Source organism: Hyaena hyaena, unplaced genomic scaffold (genome assembly GCF_003009895.1).
Source record: "Hyaena hyaena isolate Hyena2069 unplaced genomic scaffold, ASM300989v1 scaffold_202, whole genome shotgun sequence".
In the NCBI taxonomy this organism is placed as follows: Eukaryota; Metazoa; Chordata; class Mammalia; order Carnivora; family Hyaenidae; genus Hyaena; species Hyaena hyaena.
The window spans coordinates 1,902,416-1,917,670 of NW_024080832.1; positions in this window are offsets into that span (position 1 = coordinate 1,902,416).

Consider the following 15,255-nt stretch of genomic DNA (forward strand, 5'->3'; position numbering starts at 1 on the left):
CCCCCCCCCCCCCCGTCACCCTGGTCCCACCCCTGAGCACCCGCCCACCTTCCCTGATCCCGCAATGGAAGGGTTAACGTGTGGCATATGGATGGAAGTGACTGACTCCCAGGACCTTGTCTAGCCCAATGCCCAGTGTCCTTTCTGACCAATGGTTAAATAATGTGATTGTCCCCTCCTGGGTGTATGTGTGTGGTGCTTGTGTTGTTATTTCAATCCCCACCCGGGCCCCCATCCAATACCCCTCTTTGCCTGCTGAGCCGTTACCAGAAATGGAAGTCTTAATCCCTATCCCCAGAGGGCCTGTCCTTTTGCAGTGTCAGGGCCCAGAAAGAGTTCATAAAACCTGGGTGACAAGGGTGGACTCCCAAACTGATCTCCCGGTGACATCAGGTGGGACCCCAGGGTTCTGTCCCACAGAGGTGCTGGGTTGTTTCCAGGTCCAGCACAACCTCCCCGGTACCCCAATTCCCCATTGTTAGGACCTCAGGGCTGGAAGGGGGCCTTAGAATGTCTGGCCCAAACTCATTGCAAATGAGGACACGGGGGCCCACTTCCAAGACAGCATTTCCTGCCCCTGGACCTCTGGTCACCTCATCCCTCAAGTTTGCCATGTCCTACCCCTACCTGCGTGCCTTCCCGCCTGCGTCGTCATTCCAGGCTTCTCTCTGGGTCAAGGTGCACAGTCCTAGTCTCATCGCATGCTGTGCTGGCCCCGCTCCCCCCTTCCCCAGAGGCCCCTCTTAGGGCTTATTCAGCAGCTCTGTGCCCTCCGGGTCAGGTGTCTGGGTAAGTCCCTTCAGTCCAGGGCAGCCGCTCAGCCAGGCAGCGCTGGCTCGCCTCCCCACCTCTCCCGGGGCTGCTCATCCTCACACAGCATCTCCTGGCTCCTGCCCGTCCTGGCAGTAGAATAAAACTTATTCCAGGGCCTCATCCCAATTGGGACACCCCTTCCTCGCTTGACGCCCGGCTGGCTGCAGGCGTCTGAGCATGTGCACGCGTGTCCCGCTGGTGGCAGAGCCCTGGGGCAGGCCTGAGAGGGACCCAAAGTCCAAGTAGGCAGCCCCCCACCCCTCCTGGAGGATCCTGGACTGCACAGCTTGATCATCCCCATCCCCCAAGGACAGAATCCAGCTCTTTGAAACCCTGGAGTGGTGGAGCTAGCTCATTCTCCATCCAAGGAAGCTCTCCTATGGGGCCTAGAAGTCCAGCCTGGCAGAGGCCCTGGGCAGGAAAACTGTTTGCAGGTGAAAAACCCCTGGGGGCATCTCTCCGCCTCTGCTGCCCCCTGGTGCTGCCGCCAAGACCTCCGGCAGCTTGAAGGGCAAGCGGAGTAATACCTTCCTAACACGCTGTCCCTTTCTTCCTCACCCACCAATTGCTCCTCATTTCCCTAACCCAAGAGGCCAAGTGGAAGCCCCCTGATTCTATCTTTACAGGGTGAGGCGGTGGATGGGTTTTTGGGATCACTTGCCCTCCCTCAGTCTCAATCTCCAAGTCCTGAAGGCTTCAGACGACCCCCTTCTGGAAGCTTCCTCCTAGACCTCCTAGGAAGAGCAGACCGAAATAGATCTTGCCCGTACCCACCCTCAGCTAAGCTGGGCCAGCGCTGAGGCTTCCCCGTACTTTCTCTGCAATTGGAGCCAAAACCCACAGAGGTTACCCCCAGACCCCAAAGGGGAGTGTTCCCAAAGGTCACTTTGGGTCAGATGCTCTGAGCTTAGAGGGCTTTTCTCCATGAAACAATGCTATACATTCACTCAAATAACATTTATACACGGCAGTTGGTTTCCAGGCCAATCCACAAAAGCCTATTTAGCTAGAATGCTAACCAACCCCGGACAACCGTTTTACCAGTGATTCTCTGCCAAGTTGCAGCGGAGGATGCCAGGACCACCCCTCTCCTGGCAGCAGGACTCCCGCCTCCCCCGGGGGCAAGCCAAGGAAAAGTGGGAAGAGTTGCAGGGCTGGGCTCCAGAGGTGGGAGTTTGGGGGAGGGGCTGGGTGTGGGTAGCCCAGGTACCCTGGTATCTAAAAGTGCAGGTGCTGGCTCAGTGGCTTGTGGGCTGGGGAGGCTTCTGGGTGGGGTGGGGAGTAGATAAAGAAGAGAGAGGCAGAGACTCTGGGGAGCTACTTTGGGTTTGATTGGATCAGAAGACGAACTCTTGCAGGAAGGGCTGGGTTCTGAAATTCTTGACTGCCCCTCAAACAAGTCTAACTTGAACCCAATAGGGAGAAAGGAGTCACGGATGATGTTTGGACAGATAAATGATATGACAGATTTGTGCATTAGCGAGGCCCCACCCAGGCTGGATGAGGCTGCGAAGGGCCTGGACACAGGCACACAGCCAACCACAGGGTGTAGTGAGAGTTAGTGGGAAGGCTGTGGGGATGGATACTCTAGGCTGTCACAACCCTTGGAGCTACTTCTTAGCCTTGGGCTGATATTTTCGGCATCCTAACTTATGGCCAAAAAAACAACTTGTAAAATTTGGACCACTTAGATCACTGCACCTGAGAGCACTAATATCCCAGAAGGCTTCCCCCTCCTTGGTTGTGTTGCATGCTGGGATTTGTAGTTTCTACATGGATCAGGATAGGTAGGAGTAGAGACCAGTAAGGAAGGGAGTGGGTCAAAAGAAGGCTGTAATTGCCTCGGTAGGGGGTGGACACCCAGTTTTGTGACTATGTGGCCCCGATTCCTGCAAGTTTGGTGTGGTCAGCAGGGAGTGGTAGGGCCACATCCTAATTTTTTCCTAACCAGCTATGCAGTTCAGAGGTCATGATCACATTTCCCAGCCCAAATCTGCTCAAGCAGATTGGTTTTCTTTTACTATTTTTTTCCTGCTCACCTTCAGGGTAGTGTCATGGGAGCTGGCACTGCTAGGTGACTGCCATCTCAGTAGGGAAGGCCTGCCCCCTGGTCCTTGAAAGAAAACCAGGGACATCTATAGGGATGTTGTGCCCGATTCGCGAGTCCCCAGAGACCACCAAGGAGCCGACACCGATGCAAGTACATAAGGGTCTTTATTACAAGCTCGAGCAGGGGCTCACACACCTACCGATGTAGTGGCAGCAAGGTGAAGCCCCGAACAATAGTGAGCAGGGTTTTTATGGGGTAAGGGACAGGGGTGTTACAGTGCACACGTTGTACGTGAGACATCATTACATAAGCTCCAATTACAATTGTACAGCATCCAAGGTAATAGTTTTGACTATTCAGTATCTGTGAGGTGTCCGTTACTTTTGGCGGGGACCCAATCATGACCTTTGAATATCTTTTGAAAATGACTAATTATGAGGTGAGCTCAAAGGGCCTACGTGAGGTTTAGGCAAGTGGTGAGTAATTGGTTAATTTGTCTGCAGTTCCCAGCCTTGACTCAGACCACAGAAATGTTGAGCTGATCTGAGAGCGGTCCGAGGGTGGCTTTAGCCTTGAACAATCTGAGGCTTTTTCTGGAACAGGGGCTACATGTAGCCCGAGGTTGCTCTTAAAGGAGGCCTTAATCTCAAAATGACGTTACTTGGGTTCTTCAGGGACGCCTCCTGTAGAGCTATCCTCACGCAACCAAGACGGTAGAACAAGCCTCAGTGAGAGCCAGCCCACCACACCGCCTTCCGTCAGGTGACGGGCTGTGACAATCCATTTGTTTACTTTGCTCTGGCTTCTCTATCGGTAACATCTTACTTCTGCACCGAAGGCCTTGTGAATCCCATGAACTAGGTGTGTTCATGTCTCCGCACGGCCTGGGCTATGTTGGCAGGTCACGTGGTGGGTAAGGTCTCACTAACTCACGTACACCTGTACCTGCTGGTAGAGATTTCTTATCGCTCTGCAACTTCCCCGTCTTTTCATTAATACCTCCATACTTTCCCTACTTTTCAGAATTGACAATCTATAAAAACAAATAAATAAAAATTACAAACTAAAAAACAGGCTTCAGACGTATCAGGGTTGGACAGAGGATGGGAAATAGCACCGTACTTTTAACTGGAGCCCTGGTGACAGAGGGAGTAAGACAGAAAAGTCTGCAGCGGCAGATGGCCCACGCTGGGTAGAGTTGAACCAACTTAGGGCTGAGGGTGGTGCTGATGCTAGCCGGCAGGAGATCTCTCGGCATTCCTTTTTTTAAAAAAAATCTTGAGTGAGAGAGCATAAGCAGGGAAGGGGCGGGTGGGAGCCGGTGCAGAGAATCCAAAGCAAGCTTTGTGCCCATAACAGCAAACCCAATGCAGGGCTCAAACTCACAAACTGTGAGATCATGACCAGAGCTGAAGTCGGACGCTTAACCAACTGAGCCACCAGGTGCCCCTCTCTGCATTCCTAACGAGGGCTCTTCCCGCTTTTAGTTTCCCAGTGGTGTTTTGCTTCTAACTGGGGTGCTTATTTACTATGAGCATCAGTTTCCCATCTGTAAAGAGGGCTAGCACTTGTTCTACAAGGGAATAATCTCCCCTTTAGTGACAAGGAAGGGGAACTGGCCACACTGCCTCGGTTCAAACTCTGTGCCTTGGTTACTGCTGATACACTGGTGTCTGGGGCACAGTGCTCCACCTCCGCTTTCAACTTCTGATCTTAGTGCTGTCAAGACCTCGTACTTCTAAGGTTTCTTTTTGTTCCCAACGTAAAATCTGATTCAGAACAGCTTAAGCCCCAGAGGAAATTTCTTTTTTTTTAATGATTTTTTTAAAAAGTTTATTTCTTTTTTGAGAGAAGGGAGAGAGAACAAGCGGGGCAGGGGCAGAGAGAGAGGGAGAGAGAGAGAATCTCAAGCAGGCTGTCAGCACAGAGCCCGACGCGGGGCTTGAACCCATGAACCGTGAGATCATGACCTGAGCTGAAGTCTGACGCTTAACTGACTGAACCATCCAGGCGCCCCTAAAAGTTATTTTTCTTTTTTAAAGTTTATTTATTTTGAGAGAGAAAGCACAAGCGGGGGAGGGGCAGCGAGAGAGGGAGAGAGAAAGAATCCCAAGCAGAGAAAATCTGTGCTGTCAGTGCAGAGCCCGACACAGGGCTCAAACTCACAAACCATGAGATCCTAACCTGAGCCAAAGTTGGACACTTAACCCACTGAGCCACCCAAGCGCCCCTAAAAATATTTTTAAATATTATTTTTTTCAGTTTCCATTTTGAATACTGTAAATATCTATAACATAATATACACACAAGGAAAACCTTCTGGGGTTCTCAATAATTTTTAAGAGTATAAGAGAATCCTCAGGGGGAAAAATGGAAAATCACTAATCTAAAAGAACTCTTAAAGATTACTCATGCCTTGTCCCCACCCTCAGAGATGTGAATTCAATTAATCCGGCACGGGGCCTGGGCGAAGGTACTTTTGCAAAGTGCAGCCTGGGTTGCAAACCTCTGTTTAGAGACTTGTATGTAAGAGATAAACAAAGGGACAGACTGAGAAAGGCCATCAGACACCCTAGGTCTGAAAGGGCCTCCTGGGACCTGCTGCATCCAGTAGAAATGCCTGCAAGAGCAGGCACAGAAAACCCAAATGGCAGTGGCTAAAAGCACGTAGGAATTAATGTTTCTCATATAACAAGAAATCTGAGGAAGACATCTGCTGGTGTTGGTTTGACCACTGTCGATCGATGCTGCCGGGCCCCGGACTGTATCTTTGTACTCCACCATCTCACAGCGTTACCTTTCCTTCCATATGCTTGTCACCTCGTGTCCCCAAAGTGGTTGCTCCATCTCTAGCTATCATTTCACCATTCAAGGTGGAAGAAAGAAGTCATAGTGACAGCCACATCTATCTGGTTAGCAAACTTCTGCTTTTGGGTCACACAGCCATCCCTAATTGCAAGGAAGTCTGGGAAAAGGAACGAGGGGTCAGGACAAGTGTGGTGTGGGGTCAGCCAAACCACAGTGTCTGCCACACATTAGTTGAATCAGCATGTGGGAAGTCAATATCCAACTTCCTTCCCCGGACAGGACTTGCAAAGCTGAACAATAGTGTTAATTTTAGACCAAGTGAACCGTTAAATCAGCAAAGCATGGCACCGCTGGGTGAACTCTTACATATTTTCTTGGCTAAACTATAAGCACGTTTGTTTTTTGATTATAGCTGCTGTTCTGCTTTATGTCACTGCCAAACACGACACTCCTCAACTAAGAAAAGATGTGTTAGAAATATCTGACACCGTTCAGCTGTAGAGATGCCCAATACCACACTGCTGTGTCTTTAAAGAGCAGCTTTAGGGTATTGCAAGTATTTTGAAGATACTGAGTCTCATATCCGGCGCAATAAGATGCGACACAGGAAATTGAAAAGCATAACTGCCACTGAAGTGTGATATTGATTTATTACTACCAATAAATCTATAGCAGGTCCTGTCTGAAATCATTAAGGATGGCTCCACACTCAACGCCTGCCCACCGGCATACACAGCGGTATCTGATATCCTTTCCTAAGCCATTTCTGAGGCTCACAGAATCTCATTCGCTCCTTACTAACAAGCACCATGGTGGTGTGTGATGTTGGACAAGACGTGATTACCAAGAAGATAAACAGCTTCTGAGCAAGCTGTCAGTGAAAGTCCTCTGCCAGGACTGGAGGAAACCATTCCATCATTTTACTGTATCTGATGCTTGAGGGGGATGCACACAGTGAGAGCGCCATTTAATATTTCTGGGAGTCTAGTCTTGTTACGTTTTGGCTGCGGACCAGAGATGCTGTGTCTATTGCTTAGGATTAGGTTGAGTGGGGAGAAACAGAAAACCCTGAGAGCAGCAATGGCTTAACCAAGATAAACGTTTATCTCTTTCTCATGTAGAACCCCAGGGCTAGTATGGTCTTTAACATTGTCAGGGATTCAGAGCCCTTCTCTCTTGTTCTGCCAGCCTCACCATACTCTTCCCGCTCAGGTCCAGTGTGACTGCTTGAGTTCCAGCTTTTTTTTTTTTTTTAATATTTTGTTTATTTCTGAGAGAGAGAGGCAGAGTGAGTAGGGGAGGGTCAGAGAGAGAGGGAGACACAGAACCGGAAGCAGGCTCCAGGCTCTGAGCTGGCTGTCAGCACAGAGCCCGACGCGGGGCTCGAACCCACAAACCGTGAAATCATGACCTGAGTCGAAGTCGGACGCTTAACCGACTGAGCCACCCAGGTGCGCCACTTGAGTTCCAGCTTTTATTCCAATCAGCAGAAAGGGGGAATGGCAAAGAAGGACCCATTCTCCCTTTTGATAAGGCCACTTTCTAGAAGTTGCACACAGCAGTTCCACTTACAGTTTACTGGACAGAATTTGTGTGGGGCTGTACCTAACTGGAGGGGAGGATGGGAAACTGGTACTTATTCTTGAAGTCCATGTGCCCTCTTAAAATGGAAAGTTCTATCAAGGAATCAGGGATTATGGATATTGGGGAACAATTAGCATCCTCTGTCATGCCATTGTCTCTAAACAGAGGGTTTGCAGGGGCTTTTACCAGTAAAGTAGTATCATAATTTCCATAAGAATCAATAGTTTAAAAACAGATTTTTTTGCCTTTACTTCGAGGGAAGGACATTCCAATGAAATCTACCTACTGATTCTAGGCAAAGCTATTAAGCAGGAGTTTAAAAACAAATAGGCTGCCTATTTTGTTTTGCTGGCAAACTTCACACTGGGGATTTCTTAAAGTCTTTGGAAGCTGGTTTGGAGGCCCCTAGAGCTTGTATCCATGTCACAGCAACACGCTTTCCTCCGTGTCTCCACCATCAGTTACCTCTGAGCATCTGAGGTCATTGGCCTTACTGGAACATCAGTAGAGTAGCTACACTATGTTTCCATTCAAGTTGATTTTAATTTGTTTGCAGTGCCAGCCAGTTGAATTCTCAGAGATATATGCCATATAGTTATGTGTTCCTTGCTCAAAACTCCAGTGATCTATACACCTTTCTGGCCCCTAAGGCAGTACTATCCAATAGAACTTTCTGTGATGTTGGAAACAATCTACATCTGTGCAATCCAATACTGTGGCCACTAGCCCCATGTGGTTATTGAGCACTTGAAATGTGGTTAGTGCCGCTAAGGAACTTTATTTTTAATTTTATTTAATTTTAATTAATCTAAATAGCCAACGCGGTTAGTGGCTACTGTATTAGAGAGCACAGCTTGAAGGTATCTTGCTGTTTAAGGACTCATCTAAATTTGGATCCATTTTTATGAATTTGGTGAAGAGACCCAAGTTTAATACAGATGTGGGATATGCAGTTTTCGGAATTCAAATATACCAATTAATTCGTTTCTTTCCTTTTTTTTTTTTTTTTTTTGAGTAGGGACTTTCAAAACAAAGGCTTTTGCCTGATCTTGGGAAGAATTTTTCTGCCCACAAGTTTTAATCATAAAATCAACAGGGAAAGACAGTTTTTGGGTGCAGTGCTTTTTAAAAATCAGGATTACTGAGATATAATTTACGCACAGTAAAAGTTATCCTTCTTAACTAAATTGTTTTATGATTTTTTAAAAAAACATTTTTTGTTGTTGTTGTTAAGCCAGCACAAGTGGGGGAGGGGCAGAGAGAGAGGGGGACAGAGGATCTGAGGCGGGCTCTGTGCTGACAGCAGTGAGCCCAATGTGGGACTCAAACTCATGAACCACGAGATCGTGACCTGAGCTGAAGTTGGACGCTCACCCACCTGAGCCACCCAGGTGCCCCTGTTCTATGAGTTTTGACAAACGTTATTTGTGTAATTGCCACCATAATCAAGATAAAAGATATCCTTTCTCCCCCTCAAAAAAAGTTCCTCATGGGCACAATTGTTTCCAAGTGAACTCTGGTTAACATGTCATTAGTATAATGAACAACTTTAATACTTGAGGTGGATTTAGGTCATCTGTTTAAATTCTGTTTTATTGGATTATGCTTCAGGGTAGAAGAATTTACTGTGGTAATATAGCCAGTGTGGCTTGCTGGGGCAGCCAAGTGAAAGCAAATGGCTGGCGGTGAACATAATTTATTGGTATTAAAAAGAATACATCAGCCAGATGGGTACATGCATGCTAATCAGGGACTGATTTAGCAAGATGCTTTACTGAGGAAATGATGTCAGGTACAGTGCTAAACACATTTTATTTATTTTTACAACTAGATAAGTTAAATATATGGACTTAGAATAGTCCCTGGCACTTGGTAAGTACTACTTAAGAATTAGCTAATCTTGGGGCACCTGGGTGGCTCAGTCGGTTGGGCTTCTGACTTCAGCTCAGGTTATGATCTCACGGTTCGTGGGTTCAAGCCCCGCGTCGGGCTCTGTGCTGACAGCTAGCTCAGAGCCTGGACCCTGCTTCAGATTCTGTGTCTCCCTCTCTCTCTGACCCTCCCCAGCTCATGCTGCCTCACTCTCTCTCTCTCAGAAATAAATAAAAATTAAAAAAAAGAAGAATAAGCTAATCTTCCTAATATTGCTATAATCACAGTTAACCCAAGATCCACCTACCTTCTGACTGTCTGGAATAAGCTGTCAATGAGTTGTATTGGTAGGATGGGTATCTCCAGTTTCTCCAACTATTTTATCATGATTTATATTTTAAATATTCTCCTAGAGACTTAACACTTTTATATTTACATATATATCTATATTTTTGGTGGAAAGTGTGATCCCAGAGGTTCGAAGTGAAAGCTTTTCCCATTTCTTTTTTTTTTTTAAATTTTTTATAGTTTATTTGTTTTTGAGACAGAGAGAGACAGAGCATGTGTGGGGGAGGGGCAGAGAAAGAGGAAGACACAGAATCTGAAACAGGCTCCAGGCTCTGAGCTGTCAGCACAGAGCCTGATGCGGGGCTCGAACCCATGAGCCATGAGATCTGACCTGAGCCAAAGTCGGACGCCTAGCCAACTGAGCCACCCAGGCGCCCCAAAGCTTTTCGCATTTCCAGAACTGCATTAGTAAATTCAAATAACACACCCAGGAAAGGGTAAAGTCACCATTGAAATCTTTTGGGTTTTCTTGTATCTCCCTTAATAGTACTTCAACCCATCATCTTAGATACTTTCTCCTCCACGTGCCTCAATATTCAAAATAGCCCTAGATTAGGTTTTCCTAATTAAAGGTTGCTCCTGATCCGGTATCCCAAGGTTCCTAGAATTCTAGGGTATTTTCCTTAGTTCAAAAGTATTTTAATAGAGTCTAGGGTGTCTCCAGACAGATTTAACCTTGCAACCGGTCTGGAGGGACAGACCTCGGGGCTATTTGTACTGTCCTACCAGAGGATCTAGCTTGATCTTTAAGACAAAGCTCTTTAAACCCACAGGACGAATCAGTGGAGGTGTGTTGAAGTGCCCCCTTTCCATAGGTACCAGGAGAAATGTGTTCGGAAAGTTTATGAGCCCTTTGTCTTCATGATTCCCTTTGGCTTGGTTCCCAGCACTTTTAAACCACATGAGTTGAAGGTTTGCCAAGATTATTTCTATGTCTGTAGCGTCTGTATGTGGTAGAATTGGACTGTTGATGCTCCCTTAACCTCTTTGTGATTTTTTTTTTAACTTGCTAGTGGGTCTGTTATGTTTTTGGAATTCTGATATCTCCAAACCTAATGAGCTGTGACGTGACCAGGCACTTTATTTCCATCTTCCCTTGCTTCTCAAATTCCTTTCTTTTTTCAATTTTCTTTTCTTTTTTTTTAATTTTTAAATGTTTCTATTTATTTCTAGGAGAGAGAGAGAGAGAGAGAGAGAGAGAGAGAGACAGCGTGAGCAGGGGAGGGTCAGAGAGAGAGGGAGTCACAGACTGAAACAGGCTCCAGGCTCTGAGCTGGCAGTCAGCACAGAGCCCGACGCGGAGCTCGAACCCACGAACCGCGAGATCATGACCTAAGCGAAAGTCGGACGCTTAACAGACTAAGCCCCCCAGGCGCCCCTCTTTTTTCAATTTTCTAGCAGTTTTGCCTGTAGGTTGTCCTGCCTTCACTGAAAGCTTGGTACTAAGAGAGAGTCTGCATATTTTTATTTTTACTTATTTATTTATTTTTAAAATATTTTTATTTATTTCTAGGAGAGAGAGAGACAGCGTGAGCAGGGGAGGGTCAGAGAGAGAGGGAGATACAGACTCTGAAATAGGCTCCAGGCTCTGAGCTGGCAGTCAGCACAGAGCCCGACGCGGGGCTCGAACCCACGAACCGCGAGATCACGACCCAAGTGAAAGTCGGACGCTTAACCGACTAAGTCACCCAGGCGCCCCAAGTCTGCATATTTTTAGAGAAAGATTGTAAACCAATACTTGGCCAGTCCAGTATCGTAGTTACTGGTCACATGTGGCTATGATCATGTAAATTTAAATAATTTAAAATTAAATGAAAAATCCAACTCCTTGTTTGCACTAGCCGTTAGCATTTTCAATGCTCAAGAGTACATATGGCTAGTGGCTACTTTATCGGACAGCTCAGACACAGAACACTTCCACCATAACAGAAAGTTCTACTGGAGGGCACTGCTCTAAATGTTTTCCGATGATCACACTAACTTTACAGATACTAGCACTCTCTAGTTATGTAGTCCTTCTTTCCAAAGTTGATGTTGAAGGGTTTCCTTCTGTTGATATGTTTTCTTTATATTCAGTTATGTAAAAATGTGATTGGGGTTTGTTTAGTGACAGAGCAACGATTAGCATATTTTCACAGCTGCTGTTAAAGGCATAGCCAAAGCACAGAAGCGCTGTCGCTGCCAAAGCATCTACACTTGGCCACATTTATTTGGGTTTTTGTATGCCTAACTTTTCCTCTAACTTTTTTGTTAAAAATATTGGAGTATTCCCAAATCGACAAATTCCCTCGCTTCTTGCTCCAAGTGTAGATTCCACTGTTGGCCACTAGGTGGCGATGGGATCCTATTTAATACTCGAGCTTTAAAGAACATTTAACATTCAGATCCTTGGAATGGGTAATCTGGCTTTTTCCTCAAAAAAACACTTAGAACATTACTCATCAGGATTAAAAATCCCAAGTCTCTGCCATACGTAGTGACATGGAAAAGCAGTGGAAATGCACAGTGACTGAATATCTATCTCATCAAATGCCAGACCCTAGAAGCCTCTTGCTTCTACCTGCTACCAGTGGGTTCTTCATTTTTTTTTTCCCTCCTAATTTAATTTTAGAAAGATAAGCTGTATGTTATATTCTTTTATTCTTCTTTTAAAAATATTTTTAATGTTTATTTTTGAGAGATAGAGAAAGAGAAAGCAGGGGAAGGGTGGAGAGAGGGGGACCGAAGTGGGGACCGAAGTGTGTTTGGTGCTGACCACAGAGCCTGATGTGGGGCTTGAACTCATGAACCATGAGATCATGACCTGAGCCAGTCAGATGGTTAACTGACGGAGCCACCCAGGCACCCCTGTCTGTGATTTTCAAACTAAGAAGTACCTTTCCCCCACTCCCTGCTTTGAGTCCTCACTCACTTGATGCAAGAAAGAACCCTTAAACTCAGAAGAACTGTTCAAATAAAGCATCAATGTAGATAAAAAGAGGGAAAAAAAAAGAGGAAAGGACAGAAGTACTAAGTAATTTACTTGTTATAAAAAAAATTACCTATTATGTTTCCACATGACAATCCTCTACCCTCAAGAGGGCAAACTTCAGGGGCGCCTGGGTGGCTTAGTCGGTTAAGCGTCCGACTTTCGCTTAGGTCATGATCTCGCGGTTCGTGGGTTCGAGCCCCGCGTCGGGCTCTGTGCTGACTGCCAGCTCAGAGCCTGGAGCCTGTTTCAGAGTCTGTGACTCCCTCTCTCTCTGACCCTCCCTTGCTCATGCTGTCTCTCTCTCCTAGAAATAAATAAAAATATTTAAAAAAAAAAAAAAAAAGAGGGCAAACTTCAGAATGCTACCCAATGGTTAGAATTCTGAGTTAACTCACAGCTTTATGTTTCTCCTCTGATGATACCATGTTAGGAGGAATTGTTGACCAAACAGAAAATCAGGGAGACCTTCTTCTCCTTGTCAAACCCTAAATTAATGTATTGGTGCTGCTTTATAAGCAGAGGGTAAACTAAGTCCCTTTTAATTATGATTCAAGATAACATACATATATATGTATATATTTTTGCAGCTGAAACACTGCTCATATTTATTAAAAAGGCAAAACATAACGCATCTTTAAGGATCCAGAAGATAATATTAAATTAACTATTATATATTATAAATGCTGGTTTATCATCCCTCTGCTGACAAGGTTTGTTCGTTCATTTCTTATCAAATTCCCAGGGGCACCTGGGTGACTCAGTAGGTTAAGCCTTCAACTTCGGTTTAGGTCATGATCTTATGGTTCATGAGTATAATTCGTGACTCATGAGTTCGAGCCCTGCATCAGGATGTCTGCTGTGAGTGCAGAGCCTGCTTCAGATCCTCTGTCTCCCTCTCTCTCTGCTCCTCCCTGGCTTGCATGCATGCACTCTCTCAAAAATAAACATTAAAAAAATCTCAAATAGTGAAGTGTCTCCTTTTTTAGGCAGGTGCAGACAACGAGAGTCTCATTCAGAATCAAACTCTTTGGGTGTGCAATTCTTTGGATTTCTTCCTCTGTTTTCCAAGATGATTGACAGTGGATATACTGAATTACAACCTCACTTTCTCATTTAGGAGAGAGAGTTGGGAAACCTATACTCTCTGCTAGAAATATCACAGACTAGAAGGCACGAGTCATTTCTCATGGCATTGAAAACAATGTTTTGTTTTGAAAACAAAAACCAAAAAACTTCAGAGAAAAGAATACTTTCATCTTCATCCTTTGTTTATACTTCAGCTTTTCAAAAACTGTTAAGTCCTGGGGCCCTTGGCTGGCTCAATTAGTGGAGCGTGTGACTGTTGATCTTGGGGTCATGAGTTCAGGCTGCATGTTGGGCACAGGGATTACTATTTAAAAACTGCTTAAATGTTAATGGGATTTGTGAAACATTTGTAATAATAATTTCACATCATAATAACAAGAATGAAAAATAATTATATGAATTTGGGTGTATGTCTTCTGCAGTAACCCATGTTTCCAGGAAACTAGGATTTAAGGGTGTTTTCTGTTATCAATGTATGTCTTTCTTTGATAAAAATGGAGACTTCTGCTACTTTGAAAATTGTCAGCAAAATGGATGGTTTGTCCTTGTGCAGAAAAGCAGTAACATAGTAGGCCCGCCTCCATCCTTTGAAAGATCTGCTTACAAGGTTGGCCCCTGCCTGGCATCTGGGAACTTGGATTTTGAAAGGGTTCCCACCATTCCCAGACTCGTTAAGAATATGCCTAAATTGTGTCTAAACTGTATAAAAATATGGTTTATGCCGAACACCTGTTTTCCTTCTACAAATCTGGAATTTTGGAATGTGCTAGGCAGAGGGTGCCTCCATGACCAGGCCCCAGTAAAAGTCCTGAGTGCCAAGCGCTGAACTTTCCTGGCAGACAGTATTTCACACGTGTGGTCACAGCTCACGGCTTCAGGAATTAAGTGCATCCTGTGGCTCCAATGGGAGAGGACTTTTGGAAGCTTGCACCTGGTTTTTCTGGGCTTTGTCCCATTTGCCTTTCCCTTGACTGACTTTGCTTCGTAAATTTAGACTGTACTAAATCACAGCCATAAGTACAATTATATGAGTCCTCCTAGTGAATCACCTAATCTGGGTGGTCTTGGAGACCCCTGAAAAGGCCCCTTATTTGATCACAAGATGGCTATCTTGTCATATTTAAGATCACCAAAAACTGACTTATAGTCATAGTTTGTGATGATATTTGATCAGACTGGGGACACCCAGATGGCTGAGTATGCTGGCCGTCTGACTTTGGCTGGGGTCATGATCTTGCAGTTTGTGAGTTTGAGCCCCACTTTGGGCTCTGCGCTGACAGCTTGGAGCCTAGAGCCTGCTTTGGATTCTGTGTCTCCCACTCTCTGCCCCTCCCCACCCCCGTCAATCTCTCTCTCAAAAATAAATAAACATTAAAAAAACTGGTTTTACATAGTCACATGCAAGAAGGTCAGTTAAGAAAGGAAAATTGTTTAAGCTTGGTTAAGGCCCTGTCATTTTTGAAAAATGATACTAATCTATGAATATTACAGGACTTAGAGGTTTACTGATTACTATTATATAAAGTTTGGGCTTAGGTGGCACACCATGCCATGAAATGACTGAAGCAAATATGATATCTGTCTTGGTTTCAAACACTAACTAAAAATATTTATAAAAATCATAATAAACTGTATTCTATAAAGCAGGCCTATGTCTGAAAAACCTGGTATGCACATATCTTTGACGCTTTTGAAACTAGAGATGTACCTCCTACAGCATGAC